The sequence below is a fragment of the Gastrolobium bilobum genome, unplaced genomic scaffold, assembly GCF_033153095.1.
Source record: "Gastrolobium bilobum isolate Gb01-03AN ecotype WA unplaced genomic scaffold, APGP_CSIRO_Gbil_v1 utg20434, whole genome shotgun sequence".
Lineage (NCBI taxonomy): Eukaryota > Viridiplantae > Streptophyta > Magnoliopsida > Fabales > Fabaceae > Gastrolobium > Gastrolobium bilobum.
In genome coordinates, this window is record NW_026899452.1 from 56,244 (window position 1) to 73,457 (window position 17,214).

A 17,214-nucleotide genomic window follows, 5' to 3' on the forward strand; every position below is an offset into this window, starting at 1 on the left:
CCATTGACTGTGTTGTTTCTTTTACTAAAACCTCTGTCATCTTTCAGGATCAGAGTTCGGGGAAGGAGATTACCAAAGGATGTGAGTCTCAGGGCCTCTATCAACTAGTTCCCTCTTCTTCAGCCTGCCCCACTGTGGATTCTCCTCTTACTATACATGCTCGTCTGGGTTATCCTAGTCTTGCAAAGCTTCAGAAGATGGTTCCACATTTATCGTCTCTTTCTACTTTAAATTGTGAGTCTTGTCAGTTTGGGAAACCTACTCGTAGTACGTTTCCGAGTCGTCTTAATCGTCAAGCTGTTTCTCCTTTTTATGTGGTCCACTCTGATGTTTGGGAACCAAGTCGTCATTCTTCTACTCTAGGTTTTCAGTACTTTGTTACTTTTATTGATGATTATTCCAGATGTACTTGGTTATTTTTAATGAAAAAGCGGTCTGAGTTGTTTTCTATTTTTCAGTTATTTTATAATGAAATAAAAACTCAATTTGGTATTCCTATTCATACTTTTCGTAGTGATAATGCATGTGAGTACTTATCTCATCAATTTCAACAATTCTTTTCATCTCATGGCATTCTTCATCAAACATCTTGCCCTCATACACCTCAACAAAATGGTGTAGCTAAGCGCAAGAATCACCATCTGGTTGAAACCACTCGTGCCTTGTTAATTGATGGCAATGTTCCATACACATTCTGGGGTGATGCTATACTTACTGCATGCTCTCTCATTAATCGCATGCCATCATCTGTTCTTAATCATAAGGTACCTCACTCTATTTTATTTCCCCATCAAGCTCTATATCCTTTAACTCCACATGTGTTTGGTTCTACGTGTTTTGTTCATCATCTTGGTCCAGGTCTGGATAAGTTTGCTCCCAAGTCTCATAAATGTGTTTTTCTGGGTTATCCTCGGTCTCGAAAGGGTTATCGTTGCTACTCTCCCACTTTATGTCGATACTTTATCTCGACGGATGTATCCTTTTTTGAATCAGTTCCCCTTTTTTGGATCCTCTATGTAAGAACCTGCACCGTTAATTAAGGAAATTAATTAATTAAATGTGAGAATTAGGAAATAATTCCATAATTGACCCTAATAATGATTTTTAGGCTTTAATAAATTTAGTAAGTGATTAAGACTGCTGAAAGTCGCTTTTCTGACGAAAAGTGCAGATACCGGTTCTACTAGTCGGTATAAATGTGTACCGATAAAGTATTCCAGAAAATTATAATAAGTGCATGAATATTACTAGAATAATATATAAGACTTGTAAAACGAGTTTCAAGTTAAAATCATGAGAACTGGTGCCATAACTGATACTGGCTATGGAAAAGCGCGTACCGGAAAGGTGCTCCGAAAAATATAATAAAAAATATGATAATTCTTGTAAAATTGAGTAGGTTAAGAATCCTGAGTTTGGGATTAAAATGCTAAGCATAGCAAGTAATGATAATATTGTGTGTTTAATGGTTAATTGGCTATAAATACTCTTAATTGCACAAAACCTTAGGCATCTCCTTTATGCTACGTGAGTTGTTGAGGGTGGCTGACCAGAATACTTTCCCTTTGGCCTTCTTCACCTTTTCTTGAGCAAGTTGGCACCTTTTGCATTGATCCTTCTCTTTTCTTCTTGTAAACACTTGAGAGCTATCATTGTGAGGGTGCATTCCCTGAGTCTTTTGCCACTGTTTGAAGTCAGTTTAAGTGCTGAGTTTGAAGTTTGGGTTGAGAACCATCTTGTTCTTGGCTTGTGAAGCTTCAAGAAGCTTCCTTTGTGTAGAAAGGTCCAAGCTTGTGTTGTCATTTTCGTTTTTGGCAAAGTCAGAACTGTGAGGAGCCATTGGTGAGCTCCAAGACCACTCCTTCCTCTTTTTCAAGCTTGGGTAAGTGGTTGAACCTTTGAACTTGAGTTTAAGTGGCTAAAAAATGGAACCTTGATGCATGTAACAAGCTAAGGTGATAACCTAGCGTAGGCGATCGAAAAAGAAAGAAATAGTTAATATATTCAAGATAATTATGTATTTACAAAATACCGTCTCAATTCATCCTATTTCATCAAATCCAGGATGGGATATGGTTCCGAAGGATGAACTGGACGGTTCCAATAAGATTTCATTCTTGAACAAAAATCTGTTTTGTTGGGTAATGCTTAACTAACTTATAAAGGCATGTCTAAGCTTCTGTAATCGGTAAAAGTTGGACCTTTGGTTTGGATTTTCGCGAAATGCAGAACTGCATTCTGTCGCGAAATATCTGGATATGCATAACTGGATATGGGGTCTATGGATATCCGGATATTGATATCCGGATATGTCCCCGATAAATATCCAGATATTCTGGGATTTCGAAGAACAGTAGTTGCACTGTTCATACAGTAGGCTATTGGGGGTTTGTAGACCCTAGATTGAGGAAGTTGAACTTATGTTTTAATTGAACTAAGTCAGAATCAAGTGATGAAGGGCTTGGGGCTTTGTTAGAAGCCTTAAGACGTAAAACATAAAAGGAAAGGCGTTGTCTTTATGTTGCATGCTTGTAGAGTATGATTGTTGATATATTATTGGTCCATAACAGATTGTGATACATATGTGTTTGGGCTTTGAGGTTGTGTGGACTCTTGGCTTGGATTGTTAGCTTGCAAGGTAAGCTTTCGAGTCCTCGGCTTAGCCATTGTTGGTTCCACCATGTCCCTTGGGGGTATGGTTATATGCATGATGTTGTTTTCGTGATATATTGATTTGTGAAATGCTGTTGAGCTGTTATATGCAAGTGCCTTTATGATATGCATGTGGTGTTCCACCTATACGGTAAGCCTGAGTATGTGGTACATACAATAGGGTGAGGCTGTGGGTGAGGTGCAAGCGATGTTCCTTGTACTAACTGTAGGTAATAGACGTATTCCTGCATTTCTCTGGCCAGTAGAATAGTTTTGACACACATGGCATGAATATCTGTTGCACTGTATAGTTTTGGAACTTATACTGTTAAATGCTTTTGAACTTATATTGCATATGTAAGTGATCTTGGGGTGGAAGATCCTTGAGGACCCCTTGTCTTACTGAGATTTCTTGTTTAGAGATCTCACCCCACGTTTGGGGGCGCTTATTTCAGTTTCAGGTAACCAGAGGGTTGATACCTCTAGTGGCAGGAGGCCAGAGCTTAGCTGGTAGATGATACATGTTTATGCTGCTTATGCTGATATGCTCTTATGATTGGATGCTGGATCCTGTTTACTGTCTTATGCTTTTAGCTTCAGTTTATGGATTTCTATGTTGATACTTTGTTAGTTATGCTGTTGATTTGGTGAGCATGGGGATTGTCCATGCCACATACACTTGATATGTCTTGTTTTATTTGAGTTGTAATAAGGTATCAGGATTATAGTCTGGACTACGTGTTGTAGTTCCGTGATTTAGATACTCACTTTATTTTGATATATTGAGGTATTTTAGTTAGATGTCTAATTGCAATTTACATACAGGCGATATTTTATGAAATTTATTAAGTAATCAATTTGGCTAAGTATAATGACGTCATAATTGAAAAGAAAAAGATTTTCCACATTTTTAATTAAGTGCAGCTTAATACGATGATATGTTAACAAATCGGGTATACACGGGGTGTTACACTCTACTACTCCTGTGGATACTGATTCTGTACAGTCATCCTTCCTAGGTGACCTTCTTTACCTTCCGTCTTTATCTGTCCATGTTTCTGGCTCTCCTTCTATCACCTCCTCTGCTGATGAGATCGAGCATAGTTTGTCAGATGTATCTGTGGACTCACATTCAACTGCATCTCCTCCTACGACTTCGGTCCCACCTTCGGATAGTGACCTTCCCATTGCTCTTCATAAGGGTACTCGTGATACTCGCCCTCCGGCCAGGTATACAGTCAATATTAGTTACCATCGTCTTTCTCCATTATATTTTGCTTGCCTTTCCTCTTTTTCCTCTGTATCTGTTCGTAAGACTACAGGTGATGCACTTTCACATTCGGGATGGAGACAAGCTATGATTGATGAAATGAGTGCTCTTCATCATAATGGCACATGGGATCTGGTGCCTCTTCCTTCTGGAAAATCTGTGGTTGGTTGCAGATGGATTTATGCTGTTAAGGTTGGACCTGATGGTCACGTGGATTGTCTTAAAGCTCGCTTGGTGGCGAAGGATTTCACTCAAGTCTTTGGCTTGGATTTTATTGATACTTTTTCTCCTGTGGCGAAAATGTCTATTGTTCGCCTTTTTATTGCCATGGCTGCTATTCTTCATTGGCCTCTTTACCAACTGGATATCAAGAATGCTTTTCTTTATGGTGATCTTGAGGAAGAAATTTATATGGAGCAACCTCCTGGATTTGTTGCTCAGGGGGAGTCAGGTCTTGTTTGTCGTCTTCGTAAGTCTCTCTATGGCCTCAAACAATCTCCAAGAGCTTGGTTTGGTAAATTTAGCAGTGTTGTTCAACAATTTGGCATGACTCGGAGTGCAGCTGCTCATTCTCTCTTTTATTGTCATTCTGCTTCTGGATCTATTTATCTGGTGGTATATGTGGATGATATTGTCATCACAGGAAGTGATCGGCATGGGATCACTCGATTGAAACAACATTTATGTCATCATTTTAGAACTAAGGATCTTGGGAAACTTCGATACTTCTTGGGAATCGAGGTGGCCCAATCTAAAGCTGGTGTTGTGATATCTCAGAGGAAATATGCTCTGGATATTCTTGAAGAAGCTGCTCTGTTGAATTCAAAGTCTATTGATACTCTTATGGATCCAAGTATCAAGCTTATACCAAATCAGGGGGAGCCCTTTTCAGATCCTGAGCAGTATAGAAGATTGGTTGGAAAATTGAACTACCTCATAGTCACTCGGCCTGATATTTCCTTTGCAGTTAGTGTTGTCAGTCAATTTCTCAATTCTCCATGTCAAGAACATTGGAATGCAGTTATTCGTATTCTTAAGTATACCAAGGCATCTCCAGGAAAAGGCCTTGAATATGAAGATAAAGGTTATGATAAAGTTGTTGGGTACTGTGATGCTGATTGGGCTGGTTGTCCAGCTGATAAGAGATCTACTTCTGGGTATTGTGTCTTTGTTGGAGGCAACTTGATTTCCTGGAAAAGTAAGAAACAAAGCGTAGTTGCCAGATCAAGTGCTGAAGCAGAATATCGCTCCATGGCGACTACTACTTGCGAGCTCATCTGGCTTAAACAGCTTCTCAGAGATAAGTTTGGAGACACTGGACAGGCAACTCTCATTTGTGATAATCAAGCAGCTCTACACATTTCATCAAATCCAGTGTTTCATGAAAGGACCAAGCATATAGAAATAGATTGTCACTTTGTTCGAGAAAAGGTTCTTGCTGGTGAAATTTAAACTAGCTTTGTACCCTCTAATGAGCAATTAGCAGATGTGTTTACAAAATCTTTGAGGGGTCCTCGAATAGAGTTTATATGTAACAAGCTTGGTGCATATGACCTATACGCTCCAGCTTGAGGGGGAGTGTTAGAAATATATTGTAATTAGGGTTTCCTTATTTTGTATTAGGTCTGATTACATTAGGTTTGGGCTTAGCCCATTACTATGTTTATATATTGTACATCCTTCATCAGTTAATACACACAGTATTATTTCAAATGTTCCTCTCTTTCTCTCGTTATTTTACATGGTATCAGAGCCTCGCCGCCCCCCACTTTCTCTTGTGGCGTTTCTTAGCACAGGTAGGCTGGGCCTGTTGCATTGTCCACTCTTCAAGCCCAATGGGCTCTTGTGTGAGGGGGCGTATTGAGATATATAGTCCCACATTGGTTGTATGAGCAACTAATGCGGAGTTTATAAGGCCTTGGGCACTCCCACCCTTTGAGCTAGCTTTTGGGGTGGTGTATCCCAAGGTTCTTTACAATATTAATTCTCCTCTACCTACTGGGGCCTTTCCCCAATCATAACCCAAAATTTTTTAAACCCAAGACCCATTAACCCATCAACTAAACCCAAGAAAAAACCTAGTCATATCTCATCAACAAAATTTTATCTGTGTAAAGTTTTATATCCCATTGCCAAAAAAAAAAACTATATTATCGTTTACTTATGTTTTTGCATTTCAAAATAAAATAAGGTTACAAAGCCAATATATACAAAAGATGTTATTTGCACAATAATCATGGAACTAATTTTAGGATTTTCACAAAACCGAGAACTGATCCGATACAAACCGAAAAAAATTGGATTGGATCGGATCGAATCGTATTTAAAAAAAATCCAAACCAAATGGATAATTATATGATCAAACCAAAGGGATTGGATCAGATGATTTTTGCTTCCAAAATCGTTCCAATTCAGACCGTGAACATTCCTAACCATGAGAAACGAGGTTTGACTTATATTGCATAGAGAATTTTACCTTTTATATCTATTAATAGTAGTGGGTATTGATTTTCACAGCATAGATTGCAAGTTAGGGATCACTACAGTTTCATTTTCAAAAGTGTCGAGATAAAATTTTGCAGTCTTAAGAGAGCTTATTTGTAATAGTGGTGGATACGGATTACTATATCTTCCTTCTTATCTTTAATACTGTTGTAGAATCAGATCCGAAGATCCTTTCCTGTTTCCACTATGTTTCATCTTTCGAGCTTTCAGCTGTGTTTGGATGCATAAAAGTGAACGTTCTTTCACACCTAATTCTTATTCATCTCTATTTGCTAAAAATTATATGGAATTAAATCAACCTCTGAGCATACATTACTATTCACATGAAAAGTTCCCTCGGAATCTGATTCTTCATTTTTTTTCACTTCACACAGATAAAACTGCAATAAACTAAGGGATTTATACTTCTTATGCAACATAAGAAGAGCCTTCTTATACTACACTCACATCATTTTGCATGTCAATTTTTTTAATTTTTTTATTTACCATTTTCCAATGAGGCCCACCTGAGTTTGTGTGTGTTGCAAAAATTCTCATCTTATGTCACATAAGAAGTGTAAACCCCATGAACTAATACCCAGCAACCTTCTCCGCACTAGCACATTAATATTGTCTTGTTTTAAGCTGCTCCAATTTCTCAAGCATTAAGACGGTGGCAATATAAATTTATGGTACTACCCAAAGAACCGAAGTCATTGTTGGTACTCACAAGACAACAAAATATACTTACCAATAAAGGCATTTACTTGCCAAACATTGTCTTATTTACCCTCTTCTCTTCCCTTGATTATTAGCCGATACGAACAGTTTTAAAGTTACTCCCAACTTGTGCTCGACATAGAATGTCTGTATTCCACCAGATATTATCCTAACGATTGTTTAGCATCACACCTTGTCAAGCAATCATGAGATCAAGAATAATGAGAAAAGAACACTTAACTAGATTTTCAAAATCTTATTAATTGAAACAAATAATAACCACTTGAATTCTCCATTTTGTATGTACAACATAACACTGCCCCTACTCCCTCCCCAAAAAAAAAAATGCAAATCATGAAAAACGAAGGATCCTATATTATGACAATGGCATGCTCTTAAATCGTTGAAACCTCAATTCCAGTCCAAGCATAAACATTCTCCCATTTTCTTTGCAAGTATTGTAAAGAAACTTTTATTTATCTTTAGTGATTGCTCCATTTTCATGTCGGGGGATGGTTGTATGTTCACTTCAGGTGATGGCTCCATTTTCACATTAATTGATGGCTCAATTTCCACAGTAATCGACCGACCATATATTAGATAGACAGCTGTCTCCCTAACAGTCAATCCATGCCCAAAAGCTACAAAAATCTTGACATTGTCACCAGGTCCTAGATTTGACATTACATCCTGCCAATCTTCATCATTGAAGGACATTGCTGTGTCTCGCTTGTATAACACGATGGTGCACTTTGTGTAATTAATGATCAAGACACTAACAAGACGTTCAGTTCCCATGTTTTCAGGGGTATAGGAATAAACAACACACAAAGCCATTCCCTTCATGCGACAATCACCATCCTCGGGCACTTGAAAAAGTACTGAATGTCCATCACCTTTATAGGCTAACCAGTAAGGAAAATTGTCACCCGGAAGCAAAAAATCACTAGAACCATTTGTTGTCAATCCCTGTATCATGAACAAAAGCTTAGTTATTTTTGTAATTATGCTATTCAAATGGACGTTTGTGCCATTACAGTGTCATTCCGAATTCTAAAAGGTGAATGTTTAATATAATAACAGTGTACTGCATAAAGCAAAACAAATACAAAGAAACTAATTGAAACAAATTCAGTCCCCATCAACAGCAGAAAGTTGGGACAGATTTCTGCCTCAAGAATTATTGCGAAACTCTTACCAAAAGAAAGAGTAGCAGAACTGATGTCTGATATGTGATACACGTTTTTCAACTTGTAATGGGCTAATGGCCATTTTCTCGTGTTACTAACTATGCTCTTCATGATCCCCACTTTAATTTGATCATGTTCATCCATAAGTTTGTTCAAGATAACAATTATGTTACTTAATTTTGCTGAGGAAAGAGAAAACGAGAGACATTTGATGAAATCCATGTATCTAACAACACAACGGAGGGTGAATTATAGAGACGAAAAAGTAATAAATACAAAAACAAATATCTTAATTACCGTAATTACATGATTCGGTTAACCTATATAATGAATTTAAACACTATTTACATACTTTCCTATGCTTCCCCTCAAGCTAGAGCATATAGATCATATGCACCAAGCTTCTTACATATGTAACTTATTCGAGGACTTCTCAAAGACTTAGTGAAAACATCAGTCAATTGGTCATTTGAATTAATGAAGTGAGTGGTGGTGTCTCCACATAAGATCTCTCTAATAAAATGACAAACTCTCCGTTATGATCCAATTGCAAAATATGAGACTTGAAATCTCAAATCGGAAACATAAGTTTCTAGTGTGGGATTTATATGGACATTGGGCTCTTCCACCTTACAAGCTAGCTTTTGAGGTGAGGCTCTTCCAAGGTTTGTATCAATTGGCATTGAAGTGTTCGCCCAGGGCTAGTAAAAAACTAGCGCCAAACCAGCACGTGTGGGCACTTGGACTATGGAGCATGGTGGGATGTTATGATCCAATTGCAAGGTAAGGGACTTGGAGTCTTACATCGGATACATAAGGTTTTGGTATGGGGTTTATATGGACTTTGGACTCTCTTGCCTTACAAGCTAACTTTTGGGGTGAGGCTCTTCCAAGGTTCGTATGACTATCTCATTGTGTTTTGTCCTCTCATGGAACACTAAATTCAAGGCTGGGCATGTTTGTATGACACATAATTTTCACATTGTTTCCCGTTTTTAAGATGTTGTGAAGGAAATAGTGAGAGCAAGATTTAGTTGTTTTCACAATTTCTTTTGCAAATTCTTGAAAACAAAAAACAAGTTGAAAACAAGGTGGCATTTTTGTAATTATTAGTAAAAACTTATTGACTCAAATAAAATCAAAAAACAAATCACACGCCCTAATTGCATCATGTTCATTATTACGTTCCCATTGATTATAAAAAAAAAAAACACATTTTAGCGAAAGAAAAGATTAGTTCATGTTCTCTTAATTACTAGTTATTAGAATATCCAGAGGATATGTCATAATATCATAGTTATATTTTAAAATAGTTTAGAGTATCTCCGATAATCTCTTAGGATTCGATTTTATATTTCATGATTTGTTCCCATATTTAATTAGGATTAGGAGTCTACTATTAGTATAAAAAGGGCTTATTACTTTGTCTTTTATGATACATCCTTTTTTATTAAATTAATATCAATTTATTGTCTCTTTTCTTCCTCCCTAACTTAAATTCTAATGGGCATGAAAATGGTGAGTACGTTAGTTAGTTTGTTGGGAAAATATTCTAGAATATTCTTAGAAGAGGGAATAAAAGGAGGAAATATGTAGAGTGGGGTAGCCATGAATTCGGTATTGGTTTAGTAGGGAATTTGGGATCTCTTAGGATCTCTAGAAGCCTAGGTTTGTTGGCTTTTAGGGTGAGTTGAGGTCTTTTGGTGTATTTGTTCTTCATTTAATCTTTGTAAGGAGCTTGTCTCCATTACTATTTTAATCAATTTCAATGTTATTTTTCTGAGTTCCATCAATTTGGTATTAGAGCATTTTTTATCTTGGGAGTGCTTTTTGGTCCAGATATGTAAAAAAAAATAATAATAATAAAATAATGTCACAAATAAGAATGAATCTTAAAGCTTTGGAGGTCATTGAGTTGTTTCAAAAGATGATAAAGATCATAGATGCTTGGGAAGAGAAGCAAGAAGCTCTAATGAAAGAAGAACACGAAATAGAAGGAGACGAAGAAGGAAGAACAAAGGTTGAAGAAGAAGAAGAACAAACAGAGGAGGAAGATTGCGATTCATATCCAAAGAGAAAGACGGAAGAGATACAAGAAAAGTCAGCTACCAAACAAGAGATGGAGGAAAGCAAGGAGGAAGAACAAGGTGGCGATGAAAATCATGTGTTTGAGCTATCGAACTTGGACCTCCACAAAGAAGAGGATGGATCTTTGAAGTTTAGCCATGGGAAGAACCAGTCACGAGGAGAGCACATAGAGGAGAGAGAAGATCGAGAATGGGTTACTAATCTAGGTCGTATGGCACGAGGGGTTAAAGAAAGGGAGAATGAGTGGATACAGGTCGGTTCCGGAACGGGTTGGGCGGGTTGTGGATATGTGGCTAAAGTTGAAAGTAACTCGCTGGTGGCTTTGTCAAACAGGGCCAATACCCACTTTGAGACGCAGCCCACTCTAGGTTATAATTCAGAATGCAACAGGCCAGGGAAAATAGGCCAACGTGAAACAAATGGGCTAGGAGGAAATGGAAATAATGGGTTTTCAATTGGGCAACCTTTAGAGACTAACGTGACAAACCAAGGGGAAGCTGCTGGTATTTGCAACCGTAACATGAATGGAGGAGGGAGAGCGACTAAAATCCATTGCCTCATGCCGGAGGAGCTCAACGACGGATGATGGCACAATCTTCGTTTCCACTGCAACGCGCCTTTCTTGTCGAAGTATGTGTTCCAGAATCAACACCTCTTTGTTGGGGCTAAAGTGACGGTGCAAGGCAAAGCCGAAACTGTGAATGGTGTCCAAGACGGATGCTATGAGCTGTGATTTCACCAATTGGTGCAAGAGGTGCTTAACGACAAGGGAAGACAAAGCCTATGTTTCAGGTGTTATGCTCCTTTTTTTCCCTGGGCATGTCTGTTTACTCCTTCATTTGCATGAGATGATTCTAGGAAGGGTTGGGAAGGCATGGGTGTGGTTCCCGTGGTGGGAGGCCAGCCATCCCATTATCGATTGGGGGTTGTTTCGTTTAGCTTTGTTACAAAGGTTCCATTTATAGGGCTTGATTGGGGGCAAACAATTTGAGATGTTGTTCATTCCTCTTCACCATGCTGATGATGAAGTGATATAAGCAATGTTATTGAATAGGTTGCAAAGAGAAATTCACGAAGACATGATGATGGGTTTTGTTGATGACTTAGGTCAAATGATGACTTTGACCCAAAGAACAGAGAAAAGGCTGAATGTTTGGGGTCAGGTGGGATCAGTGGGTCGACGAATTGAAAGAGGAATATGTCATGGTGTTGGGGTTTACACCAGAGAAGCCTTAACTCATAATCGGGCCATTGTGGATAGGAAAACAGGCCTCATTCGGCCATTGGTGACTCTAAGGCATTCCATATATCTCCGGCCAGTTCTATGACTCATGAATTGAAGCTATCAATGTGGTCAAGATGCTTCAAACAATGGAACCCAGGTGGAAGTCCTCTCACATCACCTATCCTCTCTTTTGACCTTGGGGACAAGGTGAGTTTTGGAGGGGGAGTATTGATGGACTTGAAAATGGTGAGTAGGTCGTTTCTTTGTTAGGAAAATATTCTAGAATATTCTTAGAAGAGGGAATAAAAGGAGGAAATGTGTAGAGTGACGTAGGGACAAATTCAGTATTGGTTTAGTGGGGAATTTGGGATCTCTTGAAGCCTAGGTTTTGTTGGCTTTGAGGGTGAGTTGAGGTCTTTTGGTGTATTTGTTCTTCATTTAATCTCTGTAAGGAACTTGTCTCCATTACTGTTTTAATAAATTTCGGTGTGATTTTTCTAGGTTCCATCAAATTCCTATAATATTAATACTAGTAAAGATGAATACTAAAGTGAGGCAAACACAAAGAGAGTAAGAAAGAACCTCTGATATGCTATTGCTAAGCATATTGATGACTTGGTGGTAACTTCCCATTCCAATTAAACGAGATCCCACGGAATTCTCTGAAATTTTTTATGCATATAATGTTCTTTCCAATTCAGGAAATTTTACATTGCACAAGTCATCCAGAATTCTTTTTAATTCTTGACTTAGTTGAAACTCCGAGTCACATTGCAGCCATATACTTCGAAGTGTTGAAAGTCCACTAAGCATTGGCAATAGATCACACAAATTATAATTTGGTATATCCATGGAGACTATAGATGTTGACATGCTCCCAAATGATTGAACACAGGATACGAGATTTGTTCCTGGTGACATCCAAGACCATATGAGAGAAGGAAATACATCACGTGCTAATCCTTCATATCCACATAGGGATATATATCCAATACTTTTGGATCTTACTATCGAAAAGGGCACCTGTTTTACACCAGTATTGTTTGCCATTAGAGTTGTCAAGGATTCCATCTGCACAATGTCTTCTTCTATCTTTTCAATCTTTGAACAACCAGAAAGGATCAGAGTCTTCACAGCTTTCAACCCATAGATCCTCCTTGGGAGATTGCTAAGGCCTGTACAGTCCTTCAAATTTATCAGAAGAAGATTACTTAGATCTCCAATGGATTGGTGTAACTTGGACAAACTTGGACAATCTTTGAGAATGAGCTTTTCAAGATTAGGCAGTTTTGAAAAATCAGGGGTTTCTGTCAAGTACCTGGAATGACTAAGATTGAGGATTTTTAGCCTCTCCAGCAACTGCAAGAGAAATTGTTTTTTCAAAGAAAACTTAGAGAAGCAAATGGTGGAGACAATTATTATGGTCATCAAAGAAAATTTCACGTAAAACATACCTGGGGCTCCTTCCATACTAGTTTAAGATTACTATGTTTTAAGTCAATAGCAACAACATTTCCTTGATCAAAGTTGTCAGGTATGTGTTTTAAAGGAAATCCTTGCCACTGGACCCATTTCAGTTGTTTGGGAAGATATTTAAAATCTCCAGCAAGTTGTACATGATCAAGTTGCAAGAGTCTCAATTTCTTCATTTCTTCAAATGCTTTGGTACTGAAACAAACTCTACTAATTCTTTGCAACTTCATAGCCAATCCCTGAATAGCTTTTGTTCCCTGTTGAAAAAAAATAATAGAAAAATTCTAAAAATAATGGGAAACATTTTTTGTTTTTTCACTAGAAAGCAAATAAGCATTACATAAAACTGCAGCTTAAGCATACATTTAGTGCACACTACAAGACAGATACTCTCCAAATGATCAATAGATTCAATACCACAATTTCTCACCAAAAGTTAGGTGGAAAATTTTTTATAATCATGATAAGTTCATGGAGGATTATCATAAGTTTCACAATAGTATGCAGAGAAAGTTCTTACAGTATGTTCTGTCAATACATCAATTATCTCCTCATTAACACACAATCGACTACGCTTCTCAGGTTCCTCCGGTGAACTTAGACGAATGATTTCTCTTCCCATGTCACGTATCAAATCATGCATACTGAGCTTGTTATTCTTGTCAACTTTTATGAGGCTCCTTTCTACCAGGACTGTTATTCCAATTTCAGCATGAAGTCCACAGCCATTTAGTATCTCTGTGACGTAGCCTCTGTCCTTGCCAATAAAGAAACAACATATGTCAAGAAATATGTCCTTCTCCATATAATCAGTTAAACCATCAAAGCTTATTTGTAGTTTCTTTTGTATTTGATCATTGGGAATTATTTTCAGTTTTGATAATACATTTTCCCACTCTTCTTTTCTCCTCTTGTACAAGTAAGATCCAAGGACTTCTAGAGCTAGTGGTAGTCCTCCACAGTAAGCGACTACATCTCTTGAGAGTCTAAAGAAGTATATTCTCGGATTTGCTTGCCTGAAAGCATGCCAACAGAAAAGCTCAAGAGACTCACTTTTATTCATTTCCTCCACTTCATAGACATAGTCAACTGCAAGGACATCCAGTAGACGTACATCTCTAGTTGTAATGATTATTACACTTCCGGTACCAATCCCATCACGATTTCCACATAGTAAATTTAATTGCTCAAACTTATTCACATCATCAAGTACAACAAGTGCCTTTTTTGTGCCAAGTGTTTCCTTGATCATAGCTTGTCCCCACTCAATGCTATGCACCTTCATCTTTCCAGTTTTAAGGATATCCAAAAGAAGTTGTTCTTGTAAATCAATTTGGCCCCTATCATTCTCCCAAACTTCTCTAATATTCGAAAGGAAACTTTTATCATTGAATTCATGACGAAGTTCATTGTAGATGGCTTTGGCTATAGTTGTTTTTCCAACTCCTCCCATCCCCCAAATCCCTATGATACGAACGCCTGTTGATCGCTGTTCTAAAAATTGAATCACATGTTGCGCACGGGGGCTTAATCCAACTGGAAAGGCTGTAATAGACAAGTATGTTTTGTCTAGAATGTTCAAAACTGTATCAACAATTTCCATCACAACGGTGTTTTCATTACTGCAACAAGAAATAAAAAAGGACAAAATTTGTGAAAGAATAGAATCCTAAAATATTCTATACATTAATAGACATTTGCCTCAATTTTCAATTAAGTCAACACCATAATCAAGGACAAAAATTCAGTAGCATAAAGCCTTGGACAGTATTGAACTCGTATGTCTTTTGCCAACCCTATCCATCATGGAAACAGTTTTTACTAAACCTTATTGAAGAATAACAGAAAAATCATAATTTGCAAGTTCAAGTGAGTAGTTATCCCAAATAAAAGAACCAAAACAGAGAAGATATACATACGTGTAATTTCTCACATCCCAACCAGCCAAATCTGCTGCTTCCTTCAGTGCACTTTCCCGTTTCAACTTGTCGTTGAATGACTCATATACTGCGGCTTCTCTAAAAGTTGCTTTAATGTCACGAAGAAACGATGGGGTGACATTATAAAATACGGGCAAAACCACCTGATCTGTATATTTCTGACATTCCATGATTTTAACAAGTTCATCAAGGCACCAATTAGACTTAACGTAGTTTTCCGAGAAAACAACTACAAATATTCGAGAACCTTCTATTGCTCTCAATAGTTCACGTCCCAGATTCTTTCCCCTGGGAAGCTTCTCATCGTCGAGGAAAGTGTTTACTCCCGCATTTGAGAGATAAGAATAGAGATGAGAAACGAAATTCTTACGAGTGTCTGCCCCTCTGAAATTGATGAACACGTCATATCTCCATCGTGGTTTGGATTTTGAGTATGAAGATGAAGCCATTGATTGATCGGATGAAAACATTGAAAAGGAGATTAGGCTAATTAGTTAGGAGAGCAGAGAAGGGAAAGAAAATTGAGAGTTGTGCTGTCAAACTCAAACTTGGTTCATCACCCTGCTCTATCCTTGAGTTAGTCAAACGCGTTATCACGTCATTGATGGTGGGGACTAGACTAGTAGACTTCAATTATTGATTTTAGTTGTGTATGATTTTAAGGATTTATTAGTTATTACCACTATCTACCCTAATTCTGCATTTAAAGTGTGCTTGTAAAAAATATAAAATTTCCCCCAATCTTAAAAAAAATGGATCATCTCAGCTATTATTTAACATAATCATATTATGTGAGAAATTGTAATCATTAATGATCAAATTAATAGTAATAATTTTATTAATTTTTTTATTCTTATATTTTGTTTCTATTTTTTTTATCATTATTGACTCAATTTTGTATGGTTAAAATTTTCTTACATAATATAATCATGTTAATTAGCACATGAAACGATCAATTCCCAACTTAAGTAAAAGATCATACAGAATAATTTCTCTTCCCAACTATTATTATTCATGGGGTTTTCAATTATTTTATTTTTGCTTTTTGTATATCTTGCTATTATGTGTAAATTAGGGTACACAGAACTCAATCGGATATTTTTTTTATGAATTGATTTGATTATTAATTCAATGTCTCTTTATCTATATTGAGTTGTTATCCTATGCATAATTCTTCTATGATTTGGAAACTCATATATTAATGGATACAAGGGTGTTTGGTAGAGGAGAAATTTTTTTTTGAGTAAAGACCTAAATTGGTCCCTGACAAAAAATGCGGTGGCCAAATTAGTCCCTAAGAAAAATAAACTCAAAAAAAGTCCCCAACAATGTCAAACAGGTCCCACGTTAGTCCTTCTTTCAAATGAAAATTGACGGGGTGAGTGACGGTGCTGATGTGTCACGTTAAGTGACATGCGGTTGTCCACGTGGAGTGCTTGGACGTCGTCGTTTGGTACAAACTCAGCCACTTGGACAACCTTTTTTTCTAAAACCCAATTTTGCCCCTCACCTAACCGTTGGACACTTTACCTTTTCCCCCTCTTCTAACATCGACACTTCATCGTTGAGAAGGAAGGAAGAAGACAGTCCATTAAACCCTGGTGTTTGCATTTAGAATATTGCCAACTTTTTCCAGAATCGAAGGGAACCAGTTGAAGAACGAAGGGCCATATTTGGATACTTTCTGAGGCTGAGCATTCCGCTGAAAAAGGTATGAGTATTTATAAGTTGAAACATTTTTATATTGTTGTTTGTCATCCTTCGTTTAATGTTTGTGGTCCCCATGTTGTTCCCCTTTGTTTAATGCGCGAAGTGGAACATTGTGGTCCATGTTTCCATTTAGGGTTTTGTTTTAAAAGAAAGTAACAACCAGGTGGTGCGGTCCCTGCCATGGTTGACCCATTTAAAAACATTTAAAAACCTCATGTTAATCGTTGGAATACATGTCTGCATCCATAAAAAAAGGTTGCTTTTTTTATTGCTTTGTATTGTTTAACACTTTCAAAGTCTGTGGCTTCATGGTTTAATGATAGGATTGGTTTTTTGGTTTTGACAGATGTCCGAATACATAGTTATTGTCTATCATCACGGTGGTATGTTTATCAGAGATGAAGATAGAGTGATGACCTATATATATGGAAGGGTGGACTCATTGCCGGAGATGGACATTGA

General features: G+C 37.5%; 1 pseudogene; it reads right to left on the reverse strand.

The window, feature by feature from the left end:
• Positions 1-7,365: 7,365 nt before the first annotated feature.
• LOC133290507 (disease resistance protein RUN1-like) lies at positions 7,366-15,562 on the reverse strand (annotated as a pseudogene).
• Positions 15,563-17,214: the final 1,652 nt, after the last annotated feature.